This window comes from Anser anser (assembly GCF_964211835.1).
Source record: "Anser anser genome assembly, chromosome: Z".
Taxonomy (NCBI): domain Eukaryota; kingdom Metazoa; phylum Chordata; class Aves; order Anseriformes; family Anatidae; genus Anser; species Anser anser.
The window spans coordinates 87,920,360-87,940,279 of record NC_139723.1 but is presented as its reverse complement, the minus strand read 5'-3'; the positions used below and the strand labels follow the sequence as shown (position 1 = coordinate 87,940,279).

At 44.0% G+C, this 19,920-nt stretch overlaps 1 protein-coding gene across 15 annotated transcripts in view; it reads right to left on the bottom strand.

The window, feature by feature from the left end:
- LOC310889345 (E3 ubiquitin-protein ligase NEDD4-like) overlaps positions 1–19,920 on the bottom strand; it is a 149,967-nt gene that overhangs the window by 86,657 nt on the left and 43,390 nt on the right. For 2 of the 15 annotated variants that reach the window (XM_083816687.1, XM_083816688.1), the window contains exon 1: positions 7,353–7,614. The exons of 12 other annotated variants lie outside the window; for them this stretch is intronic. The gene's annotated coding sequence lies outside the window, so the exon portion shown is untranslated. Of the gene's footprint in view, positions 1–7,352; positions 7,617–19,920 lie in introns of those variants that run through there. One more of the 15 variants, XM_083816689.1, reaches the window with a different exon arrangement.

The following is a 19,920-nucleotide window of genomic DNA, read 5'->3' as shown; positions in this document are numbered from 1 at the left end:
CTGCCCCAGCTGTAAAATTCCAAATCAGACCGCACACTGCTCGTTAATTTAGATCATCATCTACACAGAAAATAGTTAAAGCACTTAAATATTCAATATTTTAAAGTGTACAGGTGCTCAATGGACTGGCTATGTTTTTTAAAAATGAATAAATTGGACAAAAATATTATTGAGTAGTCTGAGTAATTATACTGCAACTTATTCCTTAATCCAGCAGATTTAACCCCTTTCTTCTTCTCCTTCCAGTGTTGGTGCCACTCCCCGGTTTCCAAACACTTTATTACATTTGGCTCCTCAGCAGCGCGTGTTTCAGCAAGCCAACCGTGCGGCGTCGTGAGCATTCTTCAACAAATTTCTCAAGTAACATGACAGTTTCCAACAGTCATAAATATAATTAGGCAATTCTTTACATCGCAGTTACATAAACTCTTGTTGACTAGAATATATCTGACTAATATTAAACTTCTGGTGTTGGAAGTCTATAAATAAATTACAAAGTTAAGCTTTTAAGAAACTTGTTACTTAGAGTCTGGCTCAGATTACAACAACCTAATAAGCAGTCTAATTTTTAACTGCCTGTAACTCAGAAGACCCAGATGAAATACATGGGTTTCACATCCGCAAACTAAAAGCCTCATTTGTCTGAAATGCCTGCAGAATTAGAGAGCAGTTATCAGAGCAAGGGCATTAACACAGCCCTATAGGAGTCAACATTAATCTTACCAAAAGGGTTACAGAAAGCTAGAGAAGACCTGCCAGAAAACCTGTGCAAAAGTAATTTATATTATAATCTGCCTTTTCATTGCGAATCACCCAATTCCATCTTGAAAAATTAAATTCCAGGGAAAAAACGCACAATATTTTAAACATTTGACAAACACACTACTTTTCTATTCTTGTGGCCAAGAAAAGTACTTATTATTCAACCACGTGTCTTGTTAAATTTCTAATAATTCTGCATTTGTTATATAACAAAACCATTACTAGCGAGCACTTACTGTATTCAGTTACAGTGGGAAAGGAGGAAACCATTCATTCCTCTACCTTCAAGCGTTCCGCAGGGTTTGCTGCACAATAATGTTAAATGTAGTCGCTGCCAACAATCTGTATTTTGCATCTCTCTTCCTGGCATTAGAATCTGTTCAACCAGGAAAAGTCAGGAGTGACTCAAATCGTTAATGTTCTTTAGGAAGACCTCCACTTAGAAAAACAAGCAAACAAAAACCCTAAAAAACACACACAACACACACACCCCAAGCTTCTGTTGCATAATTAATCCATTGCATAATTAAACCTCGGATTTGTCTTTTCTACAATAAGCTGTACTCATGAACCAGCAGCTCCCGGTACTCGGTAAGGAAATACTGAAGTGCCCACACGCACGCCTGGGCTGTGTCCAGCCCCGACCTCGCTCTCTCCCCCCGGGAGCATCGCTGCGGCAGCAGCTCCGACCTGGGCGGGCAGGTGCCGAGCACAGCACCCTCCCTCCCGCGGGGCCACCGACGCGCCCAGCTCCCCAGGAGCACGGCTCGCTCCCGCGGCAGCGCGGGCTCAGCTGCTCGGCCCAGCCAAGCTGCGAGCGGGTGCAGGGGAGGCAGCAGGGTGGCTCGCCCAGCGCTCCAGGCTGGGGAACAGCAGCGAGGCTGGGCATCGCGGGCTGTCCAGCTGCCACCAGCACAGGGAACAGCTGCCGTAGGACAGATAGGACGGCCGGCCGAGGTGAGCAGCCCCTTCAGTGGGATCACCCACCACAAGCCGCATGCCGACAGCCCTAGAGAAAGAAGGCAGGCCTGTCCCACCTCCTCGCCACGGCCGACAACTCACCGGCCGCACAGCTTCCGAGCCCCGGTGCGACAGATCAGCTGCTCTGTCCACGCAGCTGCTGCTTATCCCACAGCCACCTGGCAGCACCCGGTGTCCAACAACAACAGGGGCGTGGAAAAGACACTGACCAGATCGGTAGTGGCTCAGTAACAAGGGTGCCTGCCCAAGATTTTGTAACTCACCCTGAGTCTGCTTCACCTCGCTCCTTGCATGCCTTTTAGCAACCTCTTTTCCCCACGCTTCTCAGCACTGGTGGCCCTTGGTGACAAAGACACGCCTGGAACCAGATGGAATTTGGCAGGGTGTCAAGCAAAACCAAACCATTAGCATCAGTAAAATGCAGCCTGCTGTTCCTTATCTCTACAGCTGCCAGGTAGTACCAGCAGGTTTCCTCACCCACCACGAGCACATTCAGCTACACCAGGCCTTAGGCAGCTAAAACAGCGTGTCCCAGACAGAGGGACGTAGGTTAATACCTACAGAATGACGCTGGTCTCTCATTTCTGATTATTAATAAGTCTTATCACAGAGCAGGTGAGAGACATGCACGGAAGCAGCACAACAGAAGTTCCTGAGATCAATACCTCTACCAGGAAACACTAAACAAGCAAAGTAAAAGGAGACAGACTGGTTGAGACTTCTCGGAGAGCCGACATAATAGAAGTACTCACTGAGCAAACAGGTGATGATATCAAAGGATGGCAGAGCAAGGAAAGGAGTAGATCCACAATTAGTAATACAACTACAATAACAAAATGAAATATGAAAAGGTATCCCAGAGAACAGACACTGCGTGTCAAAGGTGTAGTGGAAGCAAGCACTGAAGGCACTTTGCCATTGTAAAGCTCAAGGCAAACTGACAGATTTATTAGGCAATAGCATGAAGATCTATAAAATTGTTTAAGGAAAATCTGCACAAGGACAGATACAGTATCTGATCGGTACAATGGCGCTGTGAAAAGTATCAATGAAGTGGAATGAAATATATGTGAAGACAAGAGAAAATACCAGGCATCTGTTTAACAGCAGAATTTGTAGAAGTGTTAAAGAAGGGAAATCCTGATGATCCAGATCTCAGAAGAGACAAAAATAAATAAGACATCTGCTAAGATTACTGAGGAAAAACAACAAAGTAGGTTATAAGGAACTTCTGTGCACAGAAAGCAGACTCCGATCAGTTTAAAGTCGTAGTTAACAGATGTTTTCACCCTGAAACTGATGGATGAAAAGGAAGGGAGGTAGGGGGATGAAGTATTATTTTCTTGACTTTTATAAGGGAGAAAAGTTCATTCTTGACGAAAGCATTATATAAAAAACCTATAATTGTGGCACTCCTGGTAACCATATAAGAAGTGATGTATGAGTACTTTCATTGTGCTCTGAAAATAAGTAGAAAATAAAGCAAGTTATTCCACAGTTCCTTGTCAGCATCAGTCTCCGGCCTGAATCACTGCTGCTTTGCACCAGGTTTTAAAACTGAGTGCTAGATAAATTTAAGAGCATGACACTGGATGAGTAGAATTAAGCCCTTTAAATCGTGCAGATGACATCATGTATCTGACATATGTTTGAACTAATAATAGTTTTACAATTTGCTTAGAAAACTTGCCATAGAAATAGTTTTCAGAAAAAGTACTGGTTTTGTGTTGAGAAGAGGGCAGAATACCAAATGCAGAAACTCAGCAAAATAATACAAGGAGAAAGCTACAAGCAGAAAACTTAATCTGCATGAGTTTTTACCTAAACCAGTACCGGTATTAAAAAAAAAAAAGGCAATCTCAATGAAGCCTGCCACATGATAAATGGAAAAAAATCACGGACTTCTAGAAAGCCGTTAATGTAGGTGATATCCAAGTGAAAACGTACAGCAGCGTTCTAGTAGCATTACTGTAATAACTGAAAGTGGATATAGGAACCAGGACAGAAGCCTGGCGCCCAGGGACGGCGCAGGTGGCAGTTCTTCACAGCCTGCCCCGCGCTGCCTTGACACTGGCCGGCTTTCAAACAGAAGGACTGCAACGCCAGGGACACCAACAAAGGAAGGCGGCAGACTGACACAAAGCCACACAATGCAAGCAAGGTCACTGTGACCAGAAGGCTGTCCGTTAAAGAGATGACCCGATTGTAGCAGTTGGGCATAATAAACCTACATTTAACGGAACAGAGTAATGCTGTAATACCCTCTTTGCCCACGAGGATGCTTCTTGACGAAAGAGAAGCAATTTTTTTTGCTGCAGATTAAGGGAGAGGGGAGGAAGTATATAGAAGTTTGACCCTTTTACCTGCTGTAGGACTCCTCCTTCCAAAATACTGCTGGAGAAATCCTACCAAAAGAGCCAACCCTAGCTCCATTCATAGTGCGATGCAACAATATAAAAGGAAGGGGAACCCCCCAGGTGCAGTGAAGGAGATCAGCACAGCTATTTTTGCAATCAGAAAGATTACAGGGTTATTAGTGCTTTGAATTTCTTATATAACGTCATCGCCCACTGCTATCAGAAGTCAGCAGATCATTCCACATGTATTATTAGGCATTCAAGGGACTAAGCAGGGATTTGAAGTCAGGTCTTCGTAAATAAAGAGAAATGAGGCCAGTCATTATCTCGCTAGTGACTGGAGATGAATGGGAGTTGATTTCTTGAACACCTATCTATAACACTCCTCCTTACAAAAATCCCAAACTCATTAATTACAATCTTACCCATCTTGACATGATTTGCCCAAACATAGAGAAAATGTCAATACCTGCCCAGATTAGCAGCACTTTGGAGCTGATCACAGTTCTTTGGAGAATAAACTAGAATCCTAAGAAAATTCTGTTAATAAGGAACGTTACGCTAAGCATAATCACAAGGCAGTGCAAAGTGGGTTTGGCAGAACAACAGCCATAAAAACTTTGAGGTCTTAATAAATTATTTTCCTGACCTTCTGAAATCCCTCACACATTCAGAATTACCTACTTGTCATCTTTTTACCAACTCAGTATTAATTATTTTCATAAAGCTATAGCAATTCTAGAGCCTTCATCAGAACTGCAGCTTCAAAAGGCAACCTTACAGCTCTTCTTACTGGGAAGGACAACTGAAAGCACTGATTTCTTTAAAAAAAAAATCAAATCTCTGAAATAAAAGAGCAAAGAGACCAATACCTTTTTAAAAGGTACGTTATTTCAGAGTACTGTAATACTGGAGCCCATGAACAGTTTCTTATTTGTTTACTTGAGTCTGGAATTACATTTACTATATATTCTTGAAACAGATTTGAAAGCAGGTCTCAAAGCATCCTTTGACAGTGATCCAATTTATTATTTCTTTATTTTAAGCCATAAAAGAAGGGTTGGAGAGCACAGGCATATGTGGAAGAACAATGAAACTACTAAGCCCTGCACTGCTCCATTTTTATTTTTAAATATGAAAACGCCTCCCCAAGTACAAAATTTAGTATCACTCGTTATGCAAGTGCATGCATGCCAAGCTTCTCACACGAAGGCAAACTCCACATTTCAAAACAGCTGTATTACTTCAAAGGAGACAAGTCTTGCCCGAAATGACAATTTTGCTTCTGTAAGAAATGCATTTGCGTTCCTATTGGGCCAACCCTTTCCCACCTGTTTCACGTACATGAAAGGAACTAATCAACAGCTCACGCAATTCTGTCCAGAACAGTACTAACATCTTCAAACATGAAGGCAGAGAAGGCTTTTTCTTGAAGCCATATCCAAATTCAGTTCTTTCCATGGTTTTAAGGGAACCTCTACCTGGCTGTTGGTCAGTTTTATCCAGCTCCTCCCCCCCCCCATTTACCCCATCAAACCTACCCGTACTCTTCCTAGTGCCCCCCCGTGGGGGGGGGGGGATACCATAAAATCCTTTGTGAGGCACTTAAGGCGCATGCCGCTCTGTCCCTGACTAATACGAAGTTGAATGCCTTAACATTCCCCAAAACAATTGACTTCAGATTTACACTGAGTACATCTGCGGGCTTCAGGTCATCACCTTGCCATAGGACAAGGTCGATAGCTGTGACTCCTTCATGGCCGGGTCTAACAATCGACATGCAGAAGGCAGATCTGCTTCCGCTCTTTAGCTTTAACTTTGAGACTCTAGGACAGAATCACTCACACCCCTTCTGCAGAAAGAAGGAAGCGGCCATCACCCCGCCTGCCTGCAGCTGGCTGTAGCCTCAAAAGCCCTCGGGCAGCCTCTCTGCTGCTGCAGGGCAGCCACCGCAACCTCTGGCTCCCACAAAGCATGCGCAGTTGACCATACCACAACTGAGGTGAGGGACATTGGGACAGAAGCCCCCAAGTTAACTTGACCTCTGCCAAATTTGAAAGGAGGAGCAAAAGCAGAATGCATTTGAAACTGCCAATATCCTATACTATTGCACCAAAATTTGAGAGCTCTGCACAGTTTGCTGTGCTTATCCCCTCTTTAAGTGGGGCAACAGAGCCAGTCTGCCACTTTCCAGGCATGATGGATTAAAGACAGGACAGGCCAAACATACAGGTATGGGGAAGGGACGTCAGCACAACTAAACCTGCAAGAACTCACCTGTCAGGTTCTGCCGTTGTTTTTGTTTGGTTTTACATGCTTATCTGTCTCCCCAGTCTTCAAAGGGGGGTGATATTTGTCCTCACCAGGATTTTGTAAACACTAGAAAATGTGAGTACCAGCATAAAAAGAATCTGCCCAGTTACTCAGGAGAAAGCAAACTTTGGGCTGAGTTTCTTACTGAGATTTTTTTGTAGACTGCAGTCTACATGTACTATTAGATACACTTGTGCAGCCAACATACCCTCAGAAATAGTTTACATATTCAGGTCAGTAAAATATAGTCTTCAAAACTATCCATCTCAGCAAGTCTCCATAAGTTTACGGGAGCCAAATGAACAGTAGTTAACAACAGGGCTGAAAGCAGATTGTATTTGGCAAGAGGAAGTTCCTTGAAAAATGTTTTACAAAATCATTTAAAAAATACTTAGAGATAACTCTGTGCATGCGAGCGCTTAGTACAGGTTAAAAAGTGATTGCTGATTTTAAAAGATTAAGTTTTGCATGGTGATTCAAAGGGATGATGGAAACAAAGTTCAAAATATGCATTACTAAGGTTAAGATAGGAAATAAATACTGTTAACAAAGTTTTCTGAAGAGCAGTAAAAACTGAATGTTACAAGGCAAATAACTTTTACAGTCTCTATTATTTTTATCTCAATAACCATTGACATATTTCGCTATTCTTGCCACTTTAAGTGAGAAGTACAATAAAAACCATACAGAAAATAACTACAGAGAATGTTTCAGAGGGTATTGTCTGTTTTTTCTTTTCCTTTAGGATGAGCTTTCAGGGGTTTGTCTTCCTGTCCATACCTTTTAAAATGTATTAAGAGTTCTTCTAAAAGAGAAATGAGGCAGCTTTTTTTCTCACAGTCACACAAGGTTCATGTGTACTGTGACTAAAGCAAAGCCAGAAGTGACTACTTGCACTAAAATAAAGAAACATTTTTCAGAAGGAAAAGAAATCCTTACCTTATCTTTCACCAAAGAGCCAAACTTGCAATCCATTGTGTCCAAGCATCCTAAAAATCTCACCTCTTCATACTAAATCCCAGAGCCATTTTATAGGCCTCACATCTTTCCTTTTTTATATTATTATTATTATTTTCCAAAGAAAGGCTGACACCTCATCTGGCACTACAAGAAATTTAGCAAGGCTTTATTCAAAGAGCTGCTAGAGATAATGATGACTCACATCATAGACAGCTGCAAAGAAGTGCCTGTGGGTGAAAAAGGGAGTTAAAAATTGTATAGCAAACTCCACCTACAGTGTCTCCACCTTCCCTGGACGTTACTTTAGAATGCTGTGTTCTGGTAAGGAGTAACAAGACCAGATTCATTTTGCATTTTTCCTGAACAGAAAAACTCCCAGAGCATAAGTTCAGTTTTCTAAACACATCTCAAAAAAAGTATCTTTTGGCCTTATAAAAAGATAGAAGCGTAAACATACGTATTTCTTCCTTTTCCTTGAGGCCATTTTTCATGATTGCAAGCCAAAGGTAAATGAATGCTCTAAAGGAGAGCCTGCATACATCAGTCTTGATCTGAATTCTTCCTATGGTGTTCCACACCACCAAAACATCTCACTAAGTTCAAAAATCCAGCGGAAAAAAATAAATTCAGTGGCACCTGACTTTTGGGAAAAAAAGTTCACAGGAATTCTAGGCAGTATCTGTACCAACGAACAGCACATGCTGGTAGTGCTGAGGAACAGGCTTTTCTGGCTTTACACAACCGGACAAGAGGCCACAATTTCGGAGCCACTTTAAATGACCTAATTGCACGCTGCTGCTAGAAGAGGCTGGCTCCTCCCATGGCATGTTCCCAGCCCTGTGCCATCTCCTCCTCTGTCAACAAACAGGAACATCGCAGAGATGGAACAGACAGGGAAACAAACGTGGGTTAAAGCTTTCCTTCCTTCAGCCCAGGCTGTCGTAAACCCAGATCAGGTCCTTCACCCGGTTCACCACAGAGCCTCATAAATACCTGTGCCGGCCAGTGGAAGGGAACACGCAAGCAGCTAGGGCAGGGGAAGGCTGGACGTGTATCCTCAGCGGGATGTGCAGGGCTCACAACCGCTGGTCTCGCCTTGCCAGCCCATGCAGTCCCACTGCCACCACCCCCTGTTGTGTCGGATGGGACAAGTTGAGGCGTTTTGCAGGACCAAACTGAAGAGGACTGTTTGCTGTCTTTGCCAGGCTTTCTGCTCGGCAGAGGAAAGAGTGGCGTAAGCAAGAACAGGACGCCTTTGAAGAGTGAAGTCTTCAAATAGGTCAGAAACCACATACGTCATGCCACGTGCAACAGTGAACGCTCTTCAAGAGAAGCAACTGTAAATGTGAATTGTCATCTCATGTAAACATAAAGGTAAATTGTTTTCTAACAACCAGAAAGCCAGGCTCACCCACGAGGTCGTCAGCTCTTCCGTCAGCCTCAAGAGCCCCCTGTGCCCTTGGCTGCTGCAGGCAGATCTCGTGAACCCGACATGGAGCAGGAAGGCGTTGGATGAAAGTAAAAGCCAGAAAGCACAGGAAGCACATAATTAGCTTGTGGGATTCGCTGTGGGTTAGGGAATTAGACAGGTTCAAAAGGGACCCAGTTGGTCATGTGGATAACAACAGTAATCAGCTAATTACTTCAAAAACTTTGGAATCCTCTTGCCTGAAGTCTGATGGTAATCTTTAGTTACTGAGGTAAAATTGAAACCTATGAGAAGCACGTTATTTTCTTGCTAACGCAGGTTGAATTAGCTCAGAGACACCACTGTGAAGGCCAGACTTTCAACAACCTCAGATGAAAAAACAAAATTCACAGACTCAACATAATAAACGGAATCTCGGGATAGGCTGTTAGCATGAGGTTTCCAGGGAAAAATATAGAATCATAGAATATCCCGAGTTGGAAGGGACCCATAAGGATCATCAAGTCCAACTCCTGGAGCTGGCTATCTTTTATTTATGTATATTCAATGAGCCTTATTCTGCAACATGCCACTAGGAAAGAAGCAATGCCCTCACAGGCAGGCAGGAAGATACATGGTGAAGGAGACAGGGCTCTTTTCCAGCTTTTTTTTTTTTTCCTTCTTCTCCATCCTCTTCCCATACAAAGTCTTTGCCAAGAGCAAACAGGTTTCAGTGACTGTTCCTCTTTTTCAGCACCATTCAAACCTAGTAGACTGCCTAGGAAACAGTATCGGGGTTAAAGAAAGAAGAAAACAACATGTAGAATCACTTATCCAGACGATGTGCCACAGTCCGATCTCAGTGCAGCACATGCTTCTGCCTGGGGAGCCCTACTTAACTCAGACATTTTTTGGTTTGTGTAGATGGAAGCAGTATGAAGCTTGCTGACGAAGACCGACACTTCTTGAATGCCCCACAGCAGGCTATGTTCAGTGGGAATAGGAAACGGTTAACAGTCTAGAAAAGTAAAAGCACTAGGTGCTACCACAACATCCTACACTGTCTCAAAGTGTTGCCACATGCTTGCTACAGGCCAGGCATGTTTGCCAGCTTCTTTCCTACAACATCTCTGATCAGAAGGCCCAGGGCCAGCAGGCTGCTGAGCTACCCTAATGCTAGAACAGACTTTAGGGACCAGCAACACGCTGCGCTTGAGCTCACACCCCGACTGGTGCTTGCCAGCACGGCCACGATAGCTACGAACATTTACCTCAGAAGTTACAGAAATGGGTGAGTTCCTCTGAATTCCGAAGGGAGAGGTCTGCTAGTGTCTCGCACAAAAACACGCATTTACAAACTCGTAATTCTTAAACACTGCCTCAGGTGTCTCAGTACACCTCACCATGCCTGTTCATCATCACCTCCATCGTGCCACCTGTGCAGTGAATCCTCCTGCTGTCACGTTTCCAGGACACTCCCAGCGCCAAGCAGCTACTTGAATATGTGTGGAATTTACCCGACAACAATGAACAATGGTCTCAGATCCTCCGGTCCTCAGACAGACCCATTACTCTCCCCTAAAGCCCACTCCCAGCTGACACAACAAATACATTTCTTGGTTAATAAAAGAAAATAAGAGGTTGGAGAAGCAATTATTTTCCTTCCACAGTACGGTTCTCTTTGTAGAATAGTGTCAACAAAAAGATCAGCTGCGCTGAAACTGCTAATCAGCCTGGAGTTGCTGTTCCTCACAGCGTTAAACAAAACACAGTATTACTCTCCAGGATCATGGTATAAGCCAAATCATTAGAATGTGAAATAAGATAAAACATTCAAGACAACCAATGGATGCAAATTACTAACAAACCAGAGATGTCAGATGTAGCATGCCGAATGATTCTATGAATACTGGGACAAATGACAGTGTGTAACAGCAAAAAAAAAAAAAAAATAGTTCTCTACACTATACAACATGCAACACATCCTAAACCTTGACTTTCAACAGCCAGAGGTCATAGATGGAGATGTAAGCTAAGAATTCACAAAATAAATGACATTTCCATTATATTTAAATTGTAAGGAAAGTGGCAGAGGTAAAAGTTTCTCGCTATTTATCCCAAGTACAGAAGATGGCAAGTTCTATACAAAAGCACTAACACTAAGAGTCTTGAACCATTGACCTTTACAACAGGAGGGGGACTTGGCAACAAGGGTTGGGTTTAATGAATAAATTCCCTGATGAATACTCTGTCAACAATTGCATGAAAAATGCAGGCAATGCTAACTCAGAGCAGGCAACTTGCCTCCATTGTTTCCAGTGAGCTGTAGTCACCGACATCCTACAGGTTAGGCAGTGACATGCAGGCACATCCTTTGGTGGTGCTGGCCAGCCTCGCTCGCAGTCACATAAAAGCCTAAATGGCACATGCACTGTTGAAGACCACAAACTTCTAAAGCTGTTCATAGGTAGCAGGAGAGATCTACACACCATGAACATTATCCAAAAGGGCTCCCCCCCACATTCCTTCTCTCAACTGATAAGTAAATGTCTAACTCCATTGTTTCTCCTTGAAACACCTGAATTCATTTTCTTCCACGTGACATTTCAAGACTTGGTCATCTCCAGGGTCAGCGTGCTCTATTTGCCACTACTGTAGGCAAGCCTAAATAATGAATTTTGAAGGATGTCTCTCTACAATGGCATAAAAGCCTCCACCCACCTGAAGACACATCACGTGCTAATTGTTGAGCAACAAAATTTCATTCATTACTCTTAAGAAATGCTACATTACTCCTCACCCAACAGTATGAGATAAGTCTGAACTTCTGACTGGACTGACTGAGCAGCTGCTTCCTAAGAGCTTTCTCTCTGTAATACAGGAGACAAACGCTCTTGAACAGAACTTATCCCTATCTGAAGATTTTTTTTTTGTCCTGGTGCAGGCACAGCTATGACTTGAAGACAGCATGCATTTGCTATCTATCTGATGCATTTGCTCAGAAGATGGCTCGCAAGACTGCAGCTTAATTAAATTGCCTTTCAGACTGCAGTTCAATTAAATTGCTTTCTACATCTAGAGTGGACGGGATCCGTAAGTTGCCAAAAGTTCCCAGAAATCAGTATTTGCGGGCGCCAGAGGCAATCTACTTAATTAAAAAGGAATTAACTGCTAAACAACTGAGTGCAACACTGACTACCATGCCTGTGGAATTAAGTACAACCCAGCCCTAACATCTCAGTTAGGGCCGTCCTTTCCTCAGACCCATACCGCAGGCCCGCCTCACTTTCCACAGCCTCCCTCAAGCCTCAGAGGAGGGTAGCCAGCTCCAGTCCACCACACGAAGCTGCACTTCCACCACAGGGCAAGCCCTACAGAGACCACAGTACAGGTCAGACAGTAATGGGCACCCGGTAACTGACATTATCAGCATAAATGAGAAATTCCTTACTCAAATGAGCGGCTTTGATCACGTTTCCAGTTGCCCTTGCATTACACCTGACAAGCAAAGTGCAAGGCCTTGTGACCAGGAGCTCTGCCAGGCGAGATGCCCGACCACTGGTATCCTTACCACAGCCATATGCATTGCTTTTGTCAAACCTGAGCCCGAGACCTTCAGTTTCAGCAAGGGACACCTGTACTAACGCAAGTCAGGTCGACAACCTCAGGCTATAAGAAGAGCATTTCCTAAGTCTTTCCCAAGCACTAGCCTACTTCTGCTTCAACTAAAATCAGGGCTGCACATCTCCAACCCTCAAGTCCTTTTTAAAAGAAAAGAAAAAAAAAATCACACACTGTGAAGAAGTAAGAATGGGGAGTGGAAAACACTAACAGTGCCTTCCCAGCAGCCTGCAAGGTCTGCCTGTCCCAGGTGGGGCCCAGTTTAGGCTGCAAACCCTCGCCTTTGTTAGCAGGCATGCACTTCCCACTAGGAGTCCAGTTAAAAACAGATCAGAACTCTCTTCCTTTTACTACAGAAGGGAACCAAAAGCTGCAGTAAATGTGTTGCTATGCCCACAAAACAGCTGAACCCCAACTGCTGCCTGCGCAGCTCTGCGCTCCCTCACGCCCCAGCGCAGGGCAGGCCGCGCAGCTCCTGCGCCTTCGTGTGTGACACGCGGCCATGTTTTCTATTTCACCCCAGCAGTTCATTTTATGTGTTTAGCCCTGCTCTGGAGGCTAGACAATTAATTTCCCCGTAGCCTTCTCTCAGGTTCCGATTTCCATGGCATCCGAGTATTTCACAAGCATTAATCCTGCCCTCCCCCAACACCCATGGAAACCGAAGGCTGGTATTTTTCCACATTTTGCAATTACCTAACCAAGCCACTGATAAAAAAAACAGTAATTTTCTGTGCTTCTCCTCTGACCTTGGTACTTGCAGACCTCTCTCTCACACTTTTCTCCTCAGTCTTCTGCCCTCCCAGCATTTCTGCCCCTCCTCAGACCCAGCGGCCTGGCTGCTGGGCTCAGCTCCGCACCGCTGTGGGGGCCAGGACAGGCCCGGCCTCCCCTCACACAGCCCCCTGCAGCCCCGCTGCCCGCGCACGGCCACCAAGGCACGGATGTGCTCAAAATACAGTTTTTGTGAAGTACTTTGTATTCCACAGCATTTTATGACTATATTAACGTTGCTTTTGCAGACAGATGTAAACTGTTTCTGCATTCCGAGCTGCACAGATGTGAACTATAATGTGAACTCCAGCTTGTGTCAGCTCTGGCACCTGGCAGACACCACCATGAGCTGACCCCATCTGCTACACTCAACAGAAAAAGGTCTTCTTGCCCATCTAGCACCCAAAAAGAAAGCAGGTAGCTTTCTGCTGGTTAGTGAACTAGTCACAGCTCCTGAAAACCAACCTTGGCCTTGGGTTCTAAAATAGAAAGTGGGTTGTTCAAAATAGAAGTTAAGGGAAACAAGCTTTTAACTGAAATCTAAACCTTGTTAAACTCTAAGGAAACTCCCTGTGCTTTAGCCTACGCTTATTTCTTTGGTGAAGTATACAAGCACAGATATAAGATATGAAGCATTACCAGAAGCGCCAGCAACACTTTAATACTATCACTGGCTTAAAGAAAAAAGTAATGTGTAATTGCATTGTATTATTTATTGATCTATTTCCACAACAGTTTATTCATTCGTTTTCAATTAAAATAGAATATTATATATCTATTCACAAAATAATAGTTCTAGAGCAATGCTTTTTACATATCTGCTTCAAGGCTCTTTACTGAGGAGCCCAAAACTGCAAACCTCTTTGGAAAAGTATCAAAGAGAACATGCAAACCAAAACTCCCTCACCCACCCAGGATCTTTTACTTTTCCTATACAGCTGAAGATTTAGTGCTGAATTTCCTGACAGATGTTATTGAATCGTCTTCTAATTTACCTTTTAATGGTAAAACAGCTCAAGGGCATTTTCTACCTACTTCCCAGAACAGGAACACCAGCATATTGCTTTTCTGTGGCCCAGAAAGCAGTAATCCCATAGAACAGCCACTTCTTAGAAAAGATAACCAACATTTAACCCAGGATAGTTTTATTTTAAGCTGGGGTAGGGAAAAGAAAAAGGAAACCGTACTTTTCCCATGCTTTCCCACCCCCTCCTTAGGTATGAGTGCTATACCCAGTCACGAGGGCTATGCGCAGGCACACTCACACACTTTGTGGCTCTAATAAGAACTAAAAAAGGGAACTGAAAGTTACGTCTGCCACCCTGTCCCTAACTTACCCGACAATGATTTCATAGCAAAGCCCTAAGAATACAGGAAGACTGACTGTTTCTTGGCAGTGTGTCCAAAATAAAGCTTCTGGCTGAGAGAGCACTTCTCTTTCCTCCCCCCTGGTACTGGAACAGTATCTATGGAGTAAGTAATAATGCATGATTGCCCTGAGGAAAAAAATAAATGAACAGGCTTTAAAGCAAGACGGAGCAGCAGCTGTGCCACTCAAGCAACACCCAAAAGCAAACACACAAGCAACAACCACGCACGCTCTCTGGCGTTAGGAAACACAGCAAGGTTACTTGGGCTAAGGGAAGCTGGGCCCATGGCCTCTCGCAGAACAGCACTTGGAGGCCTGAACAGCAAGCCAGGGCTCATCTTCGTGAAAGCAGGCAGCTACAGCTAGCTGCAGTTTCCCTGCTGGTCTGTGTACCGACACCCACTGCCCTCAATACTTTCAGCCCCTGCCCGTGCAAAGAGAGCAGCAAGGGGCTGGTTTCTGTGCCCCAGCACAACAGCTGCAGCCCAGGAGCCTTCCGAGGCAGAAACAGAGAAATGAGCAAGTAGTTACAGCATCCTGGTTAAACCTCCAGCAAATAAATCAATGCAGAAGGCTAGTCCATGATTTATTACCTCCGAACACGTGGACAGAGGTAATGCTTTTCCTTGTCTCAGGTAGCACTGGCAGGCATGAAACAATGAATTCTGTGTTATACGTATATAAGCATATAAGCTCATTAAGATATTATTTTAAAAACTATTTCAAAAACAGAGCTCACAAGTTAGCACAGGCTGAGATGCATTTATATCCTGTTTTTTATGCCTACAAAGATAAACTGGGACACATGAAACTTTATACAGAAAGTCATCTCGACTGAAGTCCATCCTCTGCAAATCTTAAACCTGCATCCGGACTTCCACTGTGGAAGCGCGGAGGGAAACTCCTCAGTTCTTTAGTTCACTAACAAGGACAAATGCACGTAGAATTTGCTGTATTTTAATGCGCGCCAGAAGCACTTACAGCAATAGAAACTATGTTGGCCAGCAGCAAAATTGCATAATACAAACAATCCACCAAGTTATACCTGCTCCAGTTACTTACAAAGAAGGCTGAAAAAAAATGCTAGCTATTTTTGGAAGCATTCCTCTCTGCTTTCTTCTCTCCACATCAGCTTACACTGCAAGGGCCCATGCTGCCCTTAACATGTTAGGCACTTCCACCTCAGCAGCTCCCCTGCCTTTAGCACAGCCCCAGCCCTGGCCAAGCTGTGTCCCCAGGGGCTGCCTGCCCCCCAGCCCACCCTCCTGACTCCAGCAGTCGCCGCCTGGCCACGGGCAGGGTGCTACGAGCCTGCCGTGCAGTGGATGCAGGAAGGCAGCGGCTGCCCCACCAAGGGGCACCTGCCCACATTGGCACGCTGGCAGCCAGCACAACACTGCAGGATGTCTCCATCTGTGGGAGATGCCGGCTCCCAATAACCAGCATCAGCTCACCTTCTCACCCACAGCTACACATCTCCGCATGCAGCTGGAGGCCGTGGGTCTTCTCTTCTTCCTGCAGCCACAGGATGCTCCATATCTGCAAGCTACCACACAGCTTTAATCACAGGCTCATTTTCAACCAAACTGCCTCCCTGAACCAAGACACAGTGCTGTGGCCCTTCCACAAGCGAGCAGATGCTGGCACCATCAGGGCACAGCCATCAGGAAATGGGGCCACAGCAGCCACTAAACTGTCATGAGTTTGCACTCAGTGACACTCCACAGGCACAACTGCCTGAAAATAACTGGTTTACAAACAGGTATGTGTAGGAATTTAGCTTTTATTAGCATGTACGTGGGTAACTTATGGTTTCATCAGACTAAATAGCAATTCTTGCACTTGAAATTTAATGCTACTTCTAGGTCACTGTTAGTACTAAAAGGCTATGTGCTAAAAATGTCTGCTTCCCCCTATGTGGAAACAGTAAAATGAAGAGACGTTAGCAGGAAAAAAAAGTCCTCTATCCTACCAGTTATCAGTGAATGGCACAGAAATCCTTGCAGAGAAGCTCAGGCACACTGACAAATGGTAATTATTGGACAAAGAGCAAAGATGTGAAATTGCAGCATTTTACCTGTTCTTTAGCAACTCTTTTCATGCACAAAGCTTACACTAAGCTTAATCAAAGTGAGATCAAAACACCTCGCACAAAGATAATGCATCTAAGTGGAACGGTTATCAGCTTACACACTGATTTCTCAACCAAAGCTTACTGCCAAGTAACATCCACCTATTGACAACCTGTCTGCTGAAAGTGACGTCGTTCCCATTTCCTATTACACATTTTACTTGATACATTACATGATGCAGACATGACAGTGATTATATCTGTACCTGCCCAAAGCTGCAACCATCTTCAGAGGCACTTGCAGAATCAAGTGGAAAATAAGCCATGGGAATCAATTTGTAAGAGCCTTACAAATGATTATTTATGCTAGTTTTAATAAGTCTTCCAAAAAACTGGAATCAGTAATGCTTATTTTACAATTCCGATGTTCTTAACGAGTTACTGCATCCATAATCTACTTCTGTCCAGCACACATTCCTGCTGAAGATAGTGCTAAAAGAAAAACGAGTTGCTCTGTAAACAAGCAATTTGCCACCCACAAATAAAGGGTGTTTTAATAACATAGTTCACACAAATCATTTTTTCTACTTTATAAACAGCAACAAAAATTCTGCAGAATAAATCCTCTTTGCTACTTCTCTCTAGTGGTGCATCTTTAGCACACACTGCCCCCAGCAATTTCCAAGGACACAGAGTTAGGTGTTACAAGGAACTGTTTGACCAGGAGTGCCAGTAAGTCCAAGAGCTGACTTGGGTGAAAAAACAGGAAAGCCTCATTTCCGCTAAACCCAGAGTACCAGTCAGCGGTAAAAGCTGAGGAGATTCTCTGGTGCCCTCTGCCGCCAGCTAGCAAGAACCAAGGCAGAGGGGACGCGGCCCGCTCCTCGCCCGCCTTCCCCAAGCGTCCCGCACAGGGCCCGGCGCCCCGCACCCCCTGCTGCGGGAAGCCTCCCGCCGGGAACAAACGCCGCGGCGCCGAGTTCGTTAATACACCGGTGAGCCTTGTGCCCCCCCTCCGAACCTTCACTCTCTTGTCGGGCTTTGCACCTCTTCAGATGGAAAATAGAGGACTCAGACAATTCTTCACGTTTCAGCCTGCTTTTCACATGTATTCTAACGAATTTAATAATTTGCCTCTTCCCCGACAATTATTAGAGTTCTGCTTGGCACCTGGAGCACTCGTCCCACTTCCAAGAGGTCTTAGACTACCAGCATTGCAGACGTCATCTCTGCTGAACGTCCACATACACACCCCCAGGAAAAAGCATTTCTGTGCAGCTTTGTTTAAAAAATAAAAATCGGTGACCAAATCTCACTTCAGTTAACTAGTACAGATGCTATCTTGTCAAAGGTGCTTCTTCCTTCAGGACACCCTCACCATCTAGCGCTTTACCGTCAGCCTCTGAATTAACTTATTTGGTTTTATTCCTTTGCACTCCAAAGCACAACTTGGCCTAGATTTGGTGAGGCTCTCAACTGGTTTCTTTCCCTTCCCCTGCTTGGTAAATAACATGTTTGTTTCCACTACACTAGAAATGCTTACAGTTTTTCTAAGTGACAGCTCCATACCAACGAAAGTAATGCCAGCAAACTCTTCCTCCCTCCTTGCCCCACACAATACCCTAACCCTAGCAGGCACAGTGATTCACAAGCGTTGAATCATTTGTCATTAAAAAAAAATAAGAAAAGACAGTGCTGACAGGAAATCATCGGTTTCATCCCTGTGCCTGCTAAAGCACTCATTTGAGTTCACAACAATAAAAAGAGTCTTATTTGATGCTTATTTTTGTTTAAGTACCATAACACTGAGATTTTCCAGTGAAATTCAACCTGAATTGCCTGATGCTCCACTGAAATGTAGCAAGCGCATGGCAAGTAAGAAAATTAAGTAGCTGCACTGTGCACAAAGCAATGGTACAGAGCAAGCACAGCACTCGTTGGGTAAGGCTAAAGACTTTTACTGATCAATGGTATTGCACAAAACTCAAGTGGAAGATTCGTACTGCTTTGAATATTACATTTCTCAGTGCATTAAACCAGCAGAAGGAAAGTGGTTTTCTGTACTTTTTTTCCCCCCAGTTAGAAAAAGGAAAGAAATGCACTCTGAACTCTACCCTACTTGAGCAACTGCCATCTAGTCAAGCAGCTTTGTTGAATTCAGTCGTTTGAAAAGTTTGCAGCACAAAACTCCCTTGCTTTGCTTCATCCCAGGAATGCCTTGAGAGCACATACACTGCACTTTCATATTGGCACGTATGCCATCTTGTGCTCCTGAAACACTCCTCCAAAAGCTACTTCTATGAATCTGGCTAATTTCACATTTTACTGGGTAAAATTTTTGACTGATGGTTAATGCCAACAAAACATTTTAAGCCCTACACAAAACTCAATTTAAGAGTTCAAGTTTCATCTATTTTACATACAGGAGACCACTTTAAAGAAAATAAGAGTTACTGACAATAGATTTCTTTTTAAGCTGTTTATTAAACTAGCCACCAGAGGGAGCTTTACTGTGTACTAGGATAATACCTGTGAAGTGCTGTAGGGCAGTGCAGTCAGTTTATTATGGTCGGGTTATTAAAAAACAAAAAAGCTTGGTTAATTTTTGAGAGCAACTCACTTCGATTGATTTATCTCCTGTTAGAGCAAAAATAAGAGGCAGAAAATAGGCTCTTTTTAAAACTCAATCCAACGTAGCACACGCGCTAGGACCTCCAGGGGTATAGCTGTGACAAGAATTTTTCCATTAGCTAGAAGAGCAGAACTTCAGTTGGACTGGAAATAGCAGTAGTGGACGTATTGGACTAGCTAGGAGGTAGCCATCCGCCATCTGTATCATCTGCAAGGCACAGTCACGCGTGCTCCACGTCCATCACAAACCCCAGTAACAGCATATGCACGAACTAGAGAATTCAGCCCCATTTCAGGTAGACTTCTCAATAGGGATACACGATGTGATTTTAACATATCTCACCAGGAGCCTGCGTGGCCTAGCGCTAACACTATTAGTTAAATCACTGACACTGGGCCAGGTAATATGAAAAGAAAAAAGGCTTGCGTCTTGCCTGTGTTTTTCAGGCTGCAGGCTTTTCAGAAAGGAGCAGGTAAAAGCAATAAACCCAGAGGGACTCATAACAAGCTATCATGTCATTAGAAGTGCAGCTTCCTGTTAATGAAAAATGTTCTTAATTTTATCGGAGAAGCACTTTACTTTTCTCAACTTCCCGACAGCCCCAGTTTTCATTTACTTCATGATTCAGAAGGCAGCAGCAAGTAATACGTTCAGATATACCCTTTTACATAT